This window comes from Petromyzon marinus, chromosome 23 (genome assembly GCF_048934315.1).
Source record: "Petromyzon marinus isolate PM22_M1 ecotype Great Lakes invasive population chromosome 23, UKy_Petmar_22M1.pri1.0, whole genome shotgun sequence".
NCBI lineage: Eukaryota > Metazoa > Chordata > Hyperoartia > Petromyzontiformes > Petromyzontidae > Petromyzon > Petromyzon marinus.
Window position 1 is genome coordinate 13,222,501 of NC_133689.1, and position 10,000 is coordinate 13,232,500.

Here is a 10,000-nt window from a genome sequence, read left to right on the forward strand (position 1 = left end):
AAGTGTAAAAAGCGACCCATCCAGATACAACAATGCAAAAGCCTACAAAACCTGGTATTCCCAGGCAGTCTCCCATCCAAATACTAACCAGTCTCGACCATGCTTAGCTTCCGAGATCAGACGAGATCGGGCGCATTCAGGGTGATATGGACGTAGGCCGTGCTTGCAGAGAGCTGTCGAACACTCATATGTATAAAACAATCAACATTCAACTATACTCCTGGAGGTCATCGCTCGTGAAAACGTTTATTCTGAGCTCCTGGTTTAGCCCGAAAGAGTGGCATCAAACAGTATTTTACAAAAAATATTGATCCCAATGCAGTACACCATATCGACGTGAAATTGGCAGGTGCACTAACTGGATGAGTCGAAGTGTAAAAAGCGACCCATCCAGATACAACAATGCAAAAGCCTACAACACCTGATATTCCCAGGCAGTCTCCCATCCAAGTACTAACCAGGCTCGACCATGCTTAGCTTCCGAGATCAGACGAGATCGGGCACATTCAGGGTGATATGGTCGTAGGCCGTGCTTGCAGAGACCTGTCGAACACTCATATGTATAAAAAAAATCAACATTCAACTATACTCCTGGAGGTCATCGCTTGTGAAAACGTTTATTCTGAGCTCCTGGTTTAGCCCCGAAAGAGTGGCATCAAACAGTATTTTACAAAAAATATTGATCACAATGCAGTACACCATATCGACGTGAAATTTGCAGGTGCACTAACTGGATGAGTCGAAGTGTAAAAAGCGACCCATCCAGATACAACAATGCAAAAGCCTACAACACCTGGTATTCCCCGGCAGTCTCCCATCCAAGTACTAACCAGGCTCGACTCTGCTTAGCTTCCGAGATCAGACGAGTTCGGGCGCATTCAGGGTGAGATGGTCGTAGGCCATGCTTGGCAAGGCCTGTCGCACATTCAGATGTATTAAACAATCAACATTCAACTATACTTCTGGAGGTCATCGCTCAAAAAACCTTTATACTGGTAGAAACGAAGTTGTAAACTGAGTGTACCAGCCTGCAATAGATTAATGTGTCCGTCCTTCCGTCCGTCCCCTTTCAATACTTTAACGAAGTGAAATCTCGTGCTGTTGGGTGTATAAAATCAGTAATAGATAGCGCAGAGACTTGTCCTACCAGCCCACTCTGCAGGGACCTGTTTCTGAGCTCCTGGTTGAGCCCCGAAAGAGTGGCATCAAACATTATATTACAAAAAATATTGATCCCAATGCAGTACACCATATCGACGTGAAATTGGCAGGTGCACTCACTGGATGAGTCGAAGTGTAAAAAGCGACCCATCCAGATACAACAATGCAAAAGCCTACAACACCTGGTATTCCCAGGCAGTCTCCCATCCAAGTACTAACCAGGCTCGACCATGCTTAGCTTCCGAGATCAGACGAGATCGGGCGCATTCAGGGTGATCTGGTCGTAGGCCGTGCTTGCAGAGACCTGTCGAACACTCATATGTATAACACAATCAACATTCAACTATACTCCTGGAGGTCATCGCTCGTGAAAACGTTTATTCTGAGCTCCTGGTTTAGCCCCGAAAGAGTGGCATCAAACAGTATTTTACAAAAAATATTGATCCCAATGCAGTACACCAAATCGACGTGAAATTGGCAGGTGCACTAACTGGATGAGTCGAAGTGTAAAAAGCGACCCATCCAGATACAACAATGCAAAAGCCTACAACACCTGGTATTCCGAGGCAGTCTCCCATCCAAGTACTAACCAGGCTCGACCATGCTTAGCTTCGGCGATCAGACGAGATCGGGCGCATTCAGGGTGAGATGGTCGTAGGCCATGCTTGGAAAGACCTGTCGCACATTCAGATGTATAAAACAATCAACATTCAACTATACTTCTGGAGGTCATCGCTCAAAAAACCTTTATACTGGTAGAAACGAAGTTGTAAACTGAGTGTACCAGCCTGCAATAGATTAATGTGTCCGTCCGTCCGTCCGTCCCCTTTCAATACTTTAACGAAGTGAAATCTCGTGCTGTTGGGTGTATAAAATCAGTAATAGACAGCGCAGAGACTTGTCCTACCAGCCTACTCTGCAGGGACCTGTTTCTGAGCTCCTGGTTGAGCCCCGAAAGAGTGGCATCAAACATTATATTACAAAAAATATTGATCCCAATGCAGTACACCATATCGACGTGAAATAGGCAGGTGCACTCACTGGATGAGTCGAAGTGTAAAAAGCGACCCATCCAGATACAACAATGCAAAAGCCTACAAAACCTGGTATTCCCAGGCAGTCTCCCATCCAAATACTAACCAGTCTCGACCATGCTTAGCTTCCGAGATCAGACGAGATCGGGCGCATTCAGGGTGATATGGACGTAGGCCGTGCTTGCAGAGAGCTGTCGAACACTCATATGTATAAAACAATCAACATTCAACTATACTCCTGGAGGTCATCGCTCGTGAAAACGTTTATTCTGAGCTCCTGGTTTAGCCCCGAAAGAGTGGCATCAAACAGTATTTTACAAAAAATATTGATCCCAATGCAGTACACCATATCGACGTGAAATTGGCAGGTGCACTAATTGGATGAGTCGAAGTGTAAAAAGCGACCCATCCAGATACAACAATGCAAAAGCCTACAACACCTGGTATTCCCAGGCAGTCTCCCATCCAAGTACTAACCAGGCTCGACCATGCTTAGCTTCCGAGATCAGACGAGATCGGGCGCATTCAGGGTGATCTGGTCGTAGGCCGTGCTTGCAGAGACCTGTCGAACACTCATATGTATAAAACAATCAACATTCAACTATACTCCTGGAGGTCATCGCTCGTGAAAACGTTTATTCTGAGCTCCTGGTTTAGCCCCGAAAGAGTGGCATCAAACAGTATTTTACAAAAAATATTGATCCCAATGCAGTACACCAAATCGACGTGAAATTGGCAGGTGCACTAACTGGATGAGTCGAAGTGTAAAAAGCGACCCATCCAGATACAACAATGCAAAAGCCTACAACACCTGGTATTCCGAGGCAGTCTCCCATCCAAGTACTAACCAGGCTCGACTCTGCTTAGCTTCGGCGATCAGACGAGATCGGGCGCATTCAGGGTGAGATGGTCGTAGGCCATGCTTGGAAAGACCTGTCGCACATTCAGATGTATAAAACAATCAACATTCAACTATACTTCTGGAGGTCATCGCTCAAAAAACCTTTATACTGGTAGAAACGAAGTTGTAAACTGAGTGTACCAGCCTGCAATAGATTAATGTGTCCGTCCGTCCCCTTTCAATACTTTAACGAAGTGAAATCTCGTGCTGTTGGGTGTATAAAATCAGTAATAGACAGCGCAGAGACTTGTCCTACCAGCCCACTCTGCAGGGACCTGTTTCTGAGCTCCTGGTTGAGCCCCGAAAGAGTGGCATCAAACATTATATTACAAAAAATATTGATCCCAATGCAGTACACCATATCGACGTGAAATTGGCAGGTGCACTCACTGGATGAGTCGAAGTGTAAAAAGCGACCCATCCAGATACAACAATGCAAAAGCCTACAAAACCTGGTATTCCCAGGCAGTCTCCCATCCAAATACTAACCAGTCTCGACCATGCTTAGCTTCCGAGATCAGACGAGATCGGGCGCATTCAGGGTGATATGGACGTAGGCCGTGCTTGCAGAGAGCTGTCGAACACTCATATGTATAAAAAAAATCAACATTCAACTATACTTCTGGAGGTCATCGCTCGTGAAAACGTTTATTCTGAGCTCCTGGTTTAGCCCCGAAAGAGTGGCATCAAACAGTATTTTACAAAAAATATTGATCCCAATGCAGTACACCATATCGACGTGAAATTGGCAGGTGCACTAACTGGATGAGTCGAAGTGTAAAAAGCGACCCATCCAGATACAACAATGCAAAAGCCTACAACACCTGGTATTCCCAGGCAGTCTCCCATCCAAGTACTAACCAGGCTCGACCATGCTTAGCTTCCGAGATCAGACGAGATCGGGCACATTCAGGGTGATATGGTCGTAGGCCGTGCTTGCAGAGACCTGTCGAACACTCATATGTATAAAAAAAATCAACATTCAACTATACTCCTGGAGGTCATCGCTTGTGAAAACGTTTATTCTGAGCTCCTGGTTTAGCCCCGAAAGAGTGGCATCAAACAGTATTTTACAAAAAATATTGATCACAATGCAGTACACCATATCGACGTGAAATTTGCAGGTGCACTAACTGGATGAGTCGAAGTGTAAAAAGCGACCCATCCAGATACAACAATGCAAAAGCCTACAACACCTGGTATTCCCCGGCAGTCTCCCATCCAAGTACTAACCAGGCTCGACTCTGCTTAGCTTCCGAGATCAGACGAGTTCGGGCGCATTCAGGGTGAGATGGTCGTAGGCCATGCTTGGCAAGGCCTGTCGCACATTCAGATGTATTAAACAATCAACATTCAACTATACTTCTGGAGGTCATCGCTCAAAAAACCTTTATACTGGTAGAAACGAAGTTGTAAACTGAGTGTACCAGCCTGCAATAGATTAATGTGTCCGTCCTTCCGTCCGTCCCCTTTCAATACTTTAACGAAGTGAAATCTCGTGCTGTTGGGTGTATAAAATCAGTAATAGATAGCGCAGAGACTTGTCCTACCAGCCCACTCTGCAGGGACCTGTTTCTGAGCTCCTGGTTGAGCCCCGAAAGAGTGGCATCAAACATTATATTACAAAAAATATTGATCCCAATGCAGTACACCATATCGACGTGAAATTGGCAGGTGCACTCACTGGATGAGTCGAAGTGTAAAAAGCGACCCATCCAGATACAACAATGCAAAAGCCTACAACACCTGGTATTCCCAGGCAGTCTCCCATCCAAGTACTAACCAGGCTCGACCATGCTTAGCTTCCGAGATCAGACGAGATCGGGCGCATTCAGGGTGATCTGGTCGTAGGCCGTGCTTGCAGAGACCTGTCGAACACTCATATGTATAACACAATCAACATTCAACTATACTCCTGGAGGTCATCGCTCGTGAAAACGTTTATTCTGAGCTCCTGGTTTAGCCCCGAAAGAGTGGCATCAAACAGTATTTTACAAAAAATATTGATCCCAATGCAGTACACCAAATCGACGTGAAATTGGCAGGTGCACTAACTGGATGAGTCGAAGTGTAAAAAGCGACCCATCCAGATACAACAATGCAAAAGCCTACAACACCTGGTATTCCGAGGCAGTCTCCCATCCAAGTACTAACCAGGCTCGACTCTGCTTAGCTTCGGCGATCAGACGAGATCGGGCGCATTCAGGGTGAGATGGTCGTAGGCCATGCTTGGAAAGACCTGTCGCACATTCTGATGTATAAAACAATCAACATTCAACTATACTTCTGGAGGTCATCGCTCAAAAAACCTTTATACTGGTAGAAACGAAGTTGTAAACTGAGTGTACCAGCCTGCAATAGATTAATGTTTCCGTCCGTCCGTCCGTCCCCTTTCAATACTTTAACGAAGTGAAATCTCGTGCTGTTGGGTGTATAAAATCAGTAATAGACAGCGCAGAGACTTGTCCTACCAGCCCACTCTGCAGGGACCTGTTTCTGAGCTCCTGGTTGAGCCCCGAAAGAGTGGCATCAAACATTATATTACAAAAAATATTGATCCCAATGCAGTACACCATATCGACGTGAAATTGGCAGGTGCACTCACTGGATGAGTCGAAGTGTAAAAAGCGACCCATCCAGATACAACAATGCAAAAGCCTACAAAACCTGGTATTCCCAGGCAGTCTCCCATCCAAATACTAACCAGTCTCGACCATGCTTAGCTTCCGAGATCAGACGAGATCGGGCGCATTCAGGGTGATATGGACGTAGGCCGTGCTTGCAGAGACCTGTCGAACACTCATATGTATAAAACAATCAACATTCAACTATACTCCTGGAGGTCATCGCTCGTGAAAACGTTTATTCTGAGCTCCTGGTTTAGCCCCGAAAGAGTGGCATCAAACAGTATTTTACAAAAAAATATTGATCCCAATGCAGTACACCAAATCGACGTGAAATTGGCAGGTGCACTAACTGGATGAGTCGAAGTGTAAAAAGCGACCCATCCAGATACAACAATGCAAAAGCCTACAACACCTGGTATTCCGAGGCAGTCTCCCATCCAAGTACTAACCAGGCTCGACTCTGCTTAGCTTCGGCGATCAGACGAGATCGGGCGCATTCAGGGTGAGATGGTCGTAGGCCATGCTTGGAAAGACCTGTCGCACATTCAGATGTATAAAACAATCAACATTCAACTATACTTCTGGAGGTCATCGCTCAAAAAACCTTTATACTGGTAGAAACGAAGTTATAAACTGAGTGTACCAGCCTGCAATAGATTAATGTGTCCGTCCGTCACCTTTCAATACTTTAACGAAGTGAAATCTCGTGCTGTTGGGTGTATAAAATCAGTAATAGACAGCGCAGAGACTTGTCCTACCAGCCCACTCTGCAGGGACCTGTTTCTGAGCTCCTGGTTGAGCCCCGAAAGAGTGGCATCAAACATTATATTACAAAAAATATTGATCCCAATGCAGTACACCATATCGACGTGAAATTGGCAGGTGCACTCACTGGATGAGTCGAAGTGTAAAAAGCGACCCATCCAGATACAACAATGCAAAAGCCTACAAAACCTGGTATTCCCAGGCAGTCTCCCATCCAAATACTAACCAGTCTCGACCATGCTTAGCTTCCGAGATCAGACGAGATCGGGCGCATTCAGGGTGATATGGACGTAGGCCGTGCTTGCAGAGAGCTGTCGAACACTCATATGTATAAAAAAAATCAACATTCAACTATACTTCTGGAGGTCATCGCTCGTGAAAACGTTTATTCTGAGCTCCTGGTTTAGCCCCGAAAGAGTGGCATCAAACAGTATTTTACAAAAAATATTGATCCCAATGCAGTACACCATATCGACGTGAAATTGGCAGGTGCACTAACTGGATGAGTCGAAGTGTAAAAAGCGACCCATCCAGATACAACAATGCAAAAGCCTACAACACCTGGTATTCCCAGGCAGTCTCCCATCCAAGTACTAACCAGGCTCGACCATGCTTAGCTTCCGAGATCAGACGAGATCGGGCACATTCAGGGTGATATGGTCGTAGGCCGTGCTTGCAGAGACCTGTCGAACACTCATATGTATAAAAAAAATCAACATTCAACTATACTCCTGGAGGTCATCGCTTGTGAAAACGTTTATTCTGAGCTCCTGGTTTAGCCCCGAAAGAGTGGCATCAAACAGTATTTTACAAAAAATATTGATCACAATGCAGTACACCATATCGACGTGAAATTTGCAGGTGCACTAACTGGATGAGTCGAAGTGTAAAAAGCGACCCATCCAGATACAACAATGCAAAAGCCTACAACACCTGGTATTCCCCGGCAGTCTCCCATCCAAGTACTAACCAGGCTCGACTCTGCTTAGCTTCCGAGATCAGACGAGTTCGGGCGCATTCAGGGTGAGATGGTCGTAGGCCATGCTTGGCAAGGCCTGTCGCACATTCAGATGTATTAAACAATCAACATTCAACTATACTTCTGGAGGTCATCGCTCAAAAAACCTTTATACTGGTAGAAACGAAGTTGTAAACTGAGTGTACCAGCCTGCAATAGATTAATGTGTCCGTCCTTCCGTCCGTCCCCTTTCAATACTTTAACGAAGTGAAATCTCGTGCTGTTGGGTGTATAAAATCAGTAATAGATAGCGCAGAGACTTGTCCTACCAGCCCACTCTGCAGGGACCTGTTTCTGAGCTCCTGGTTGAGCCCCGAAAGAGTGGCATCAAACATTATATTACAAAAAATATTGATCCCAATGCAGTACACCATATCGACGTGAAATTGGCAGGTGCACTCACTGGATGAGTCGAAGTGTAAAAAGCGACCCATCCAGATACAACAATGCAAAAGCCTACAACACCTGGTATTCCCAGGCAGTCTCCCATCCAAGTACTAACCAGGCTCGACCATGCTTAGCTTCCGAGATCAGACGAGATCGGGCGCATTCAGGGTGATCTGGTCGTAGGCCGTGCTTGCAGAGACCTGTCGAACACTCATATGTATAACACAATCAACATTCAACTATACTCCTGGAGGTCATCGCTCGTGAAAACGTTTATTCTGAGCTCCTGGTTTAGCCCCGAAAGAGTGGCATCAAACAGTATTTTACAAAAAATATTGATCCCAATGCAGTACACCAAATCGACGTGAAATTGGCAGGTGCACTAACTGGATGAGTCGAAGTGTAAAAAGCGACCCATCCAGATACAACAATGCAAAAGCCTACAACACCTGGTATTCCGAGGCAGTCTCCCATCCAAGTACTAACCAGGCTCGACTCTGCTTAGCTTCGGCGATCAGACGAGATCGGGCGCATTCAGGGTGAGATGGTCGTAGGCCATGCTTGGAAAGACCTGTCGCACATTCTGATGTATAAAACAATCAACATTCAACTATACTTCTGGAGGTCATCGCTCAAAAAACCTTTATACTGGTAGAAACGAAGTTGTAAACTGAGTGTACCAGCCTGCAATAGATTAATGTGTCCGTCCGTCCGTCCCCTTTCAATACTTTAACGAAGTGAAATCTCGTGCTGTTGGGTGTATAAAATCAGTAATAGACAGCGCAGAGACTTGTCCTACCAGCCCACTCTGCAGGGACCTGTTTCTGAGCTCCTGGTTGAGCCCCGAAAGAGTGGCATCAAACATTATATTACAAAAAATATTGATCCCAATGCAGTACACCATATCGACGTGAAATTGGCAGGTGCACTCACTGGATGAGTCGAAGTGTAAAAAGCGACCCATCCAGATACAACAATGCAAAAGCCTACAAAACCTGGTATTCCCAGGCAGTCTCCCATCCAAATACTAACCAGTCTCGACCATGCTTAGCTTCCGAGATCAGACGAGATCGGGCGCATTCAGGGTGATATGGACGTAGGCCGTGCTTGCAGAGAGCTGTCGAACACTCATATGTATAAAAAAAATCAACATTCAACTATACTTCTGGAGGTCATCGCTCGTGAAAACGTTTATTCTGAGCTCCTGGTTTAGCCCCGAAAGAGTGGCATTAAACAGTATTTTACAAAAAATATTTATCACAATGCAGTACACCATATCGACGTGAAATTTGCAGGTGCACTAACTGGATGAGTCGAAGTGTAAAAAGCGACCCATCCAGATACAACAATGCAAAAGCCTACAACACCTGGTATTCCCCGGCAGTCTCCCATCCAAGTACTAACCAGGCTCGACTCTGCTTAGCTTCCGAGATCAGACGAGTTCGGGCGCATTCAGGGTGAGATGGTCGTAGGCCATGCTTGGCAAGGCCTGTCGCACATTCAGATGTATTAAACAATCAACATTCAACTATACTTCTGGAGGTCATCGCTCAAAAAACCTTTATACTGGTAGAAACGAAGTTGTAAACTGAGTGTACCAGCCTGCAATAGATTAATGTGTCCGTCCTTCCGTCCGTCCCCTTTCAATACTTTAACGAAGTGAAATCTCGTGCTGTTGGGTGTATAAAATCAGTAATAGATAGCGCAGAGACTTGTCCTACCAGCCCACTCTGCAGGGACCTGTTTCTGAGCTCCTGGTTGAGCCCCGAAAGAGTGGCATCAAACATTATATTACAAAAAATATTGATCCCAATGCAGTACACCATATCGACGTGAAATTGGCAGGTGCACTCACTGGATGAGTCGAAGTGTAAAAAGCGACCCATCCAGATACAACAATGCAAAAGCCTACATCACCTGATATTCGCAGGCAGTCTCTCATCCAAGTACTAACCAGGCTCGACCATGCTTATCTTCCGAGATCAGACGAGATCGGGCGCATTCAGGGTGATCTGGTCGTAGGCCGTGCTTGCAGAGACCTGTCGAACACTCATATGTATAAAACAATCAACATTCAACTATACTCCTGGAGGTCATCGCTCGTGAA

At 45.6% G+C, this 10,000-nt stretch overlaps 11 non-coding genes and 12 pseudogenes across 11 annotated transcripts; all 23 read right to left on the minus strand.

Annotated features, from left to right (window-relative positions):
• Window positions 1-39: 39 nt before the first annotated feature.
• Window positions 40-158, minus strand: LOC142928343 (5S ribosomal RNA; annotated as a pseudogene).
• Window positions 159-409: 251 nt separating this feature from the next.
• LOC142926395 (5S ribosomal RNA) lies at window positions 410-528 on the minus strand. Its single transcript, XR_012943320.1, has one exon. It is a non-coding gene; the product is annotated as a 5S ribosomal RNA (ribosomal RNA).
• Window positions 529-781: 253 nt separating this feature from the next.
• Window positions 782-900, minus strand: LOC142927576 (5S ribosomal RNA). Its single transcript, XR_012944500.1, has one exon. It is a non-coding gene; the product is annotated as a 5S ribosomal RNA (ribosomal RNA).
• A 431-nt stretch (window positions 901-1,331) lies between these two features.
• On the minus strand, window positions 1,332-1,450 carry LOC142926209 (5S ribosomal RNA). Its single transcript, XR_012943134.1, has one exon. It is a non-coding gene; the product is annotated as a 5S ribosomal RNA (ribosomal RNA).
• A 252-nt stretch (window positions 1,451-1,702) lies between these two features.
• On the minus strand, window positions 1,703-1,821 carry LOC142928404 (5S ribosomal RNA; annotated as a pseudogene).
• A 431-nt stretch (window positions 1,822-2,252) lies between these two features.
• Window positions 2,253-2,371, minus strand: LOC142928344 (5S ribosomal RNA; annotated as a pseudogene).
• A 252-nt stretch (window positions 2,372-2,623) lies between these two features.
• On the minus strand, window positions 2,624-2,742 carry LOC142926210 (5S ribosomal RNA). The gene has a single exon (XR_012943135.1). It is a non-coding gene; the product is annotated as a 5S ribosomal RNA (ribosomal RNA).
• A 252-nt stretch (window positions 2,743-2,994) lies between these two features.
• Window positions 2,995-3,113, minus strand: LOC142928393 (5S ribosomal RNA; annotated as a pseudogene).
• Window positions 3,114-3,536: 423 nt separating this feature from the next.
• On the minus strand, window positions 3,537-3,655 carry LOC142928345 (5S ribosomal RNA; annotated as a pseudogene).
• Window positions 3,656-3,908: 253 nt separating this feature from the next.
• On the minus strand, window positions 3,909-4,027 carry LOC142925872 (5S ribosomal RNA). Its single transcript, XR_012942795.1, has one exon. It is a non-coding gene; the product is annotated as a 5S ribosomal RNA (ribosomal RNA).
• Window positions 4,028-4,280: 253 nt separating this feature from the next.
• On the minus strand, window positions 4,281-4,399 carry LOC142927577 (5S ribosomal RNA). Its single transcript, XR_012944501.1, has one exon. It is a non-coding gene; the product is annotated as a 5S ribosomal RNA (ribosomal RNA).
• A 431-nt stretch (window positions 4,400-4,830) lies between these two features.
• On the minus strand, window positions 4,831-4,949 carry LOC142926211 (5S ribosomal RNA). The gene has a single exon (XR_012943136.1). It is a non-coding gene; the product is annotated as a 5S ribosomal RNA (ribosomal RNA).
• A 252-nt stretch (window positions 4,950-5,201) lies between these two features.
• On the minus strand, window positions 5,202-5,320 carry LOC142928395 (5S ribosomal RNA; annotated as a pseudogene).
• A 431-nt stretch (window positions 5,321-5,751) lies between these two features.
• LOC142928346 (5S ribosomal RNA) lies at window positions 5,752-5,870 on the minus strand (annotated as a pseudogene).
• Window positions 5,871-6,123: 253 nt separating this feature from the next.
• On the minus strand, window positions 6,124-6,242 carry LOC142928396 (5S ribosomal RNA; annotated as a pseudogene).
• Window positions 6,243-6,665: 423 nt separating this feature from the next.
• Window positions 6,666-6,784, minus strand: LOC142928347 (5S ribosomal RNA; annotated as a pseudogene).
• Window positions 6,785-7,037: 253 nt separating this feature from the next.
• LOC142925873 (5S ribosomal RNA) lies at window positions 7,038-7,156 on the minus strand. The gene has a single exon (XR_012942796.1). It is a non-coding gene; the product is annotated as a 5S ribosomal RNA (ribosomal RNA).
• Window positions 7,157-7,409: 253 nt separating this feature from the next.
• Window positions 7,410-7,528, minus strand: LOC142927579 (5S ribosomal RNA). The gene has a single exon (XR_012944503.1). It is a non-coding gene; the product is annotated as a 5S ribosomal RNA (ribosomal RNA).
• Window positions 7,529-7,959: 431 nt separating this feature from the next.
• On the minus strand, window positions 7,960-8,078 carry LOC142926213 (5S ribosomal RNA). The gene has a single exon (XR_012943138.1). It is a non-coding gene; the product is annotated as a 5S ribosomal RNA (ribosomal RNA).
• Window positions 8,079-8,330: 252 nt separating this feature from the next.
• LOC142928397 (5S ribosomal RNA) lies at window positions 8,331-8,449 on the minus strand (annotated as a pseudogene).
• Window positions 8,450-8,876: 427 nt separating this feature from the next.
• LOC142928348 (5S ribosomal RNA) lies at window positions 8,877-8,995 on the minus strand (annotated as a pseudogene).
• Window positions 8,996-9,248: 253 nt separating this feature from the next.
• LOC142927580 (5S ribosomal RNA) lies at window positions 9,249-9,367 on the minus strand. The gene has a single exon (XR_012944504.1). It is a non-coding gene; the product is annotated as a 5S ribosomal RNA (ribosomal RNA).
• A 431-nt stretch (window positions 9,368-9,798) lies between these two features.
• LOC142928451 (5S ribosomal RNA) lies at window positions 9,799-9,917 on the minus strand (annotated as a pseudogene).
• Between the last annotated feature and the right edge of the window lie 83 nt (window positions 9,918-10,000).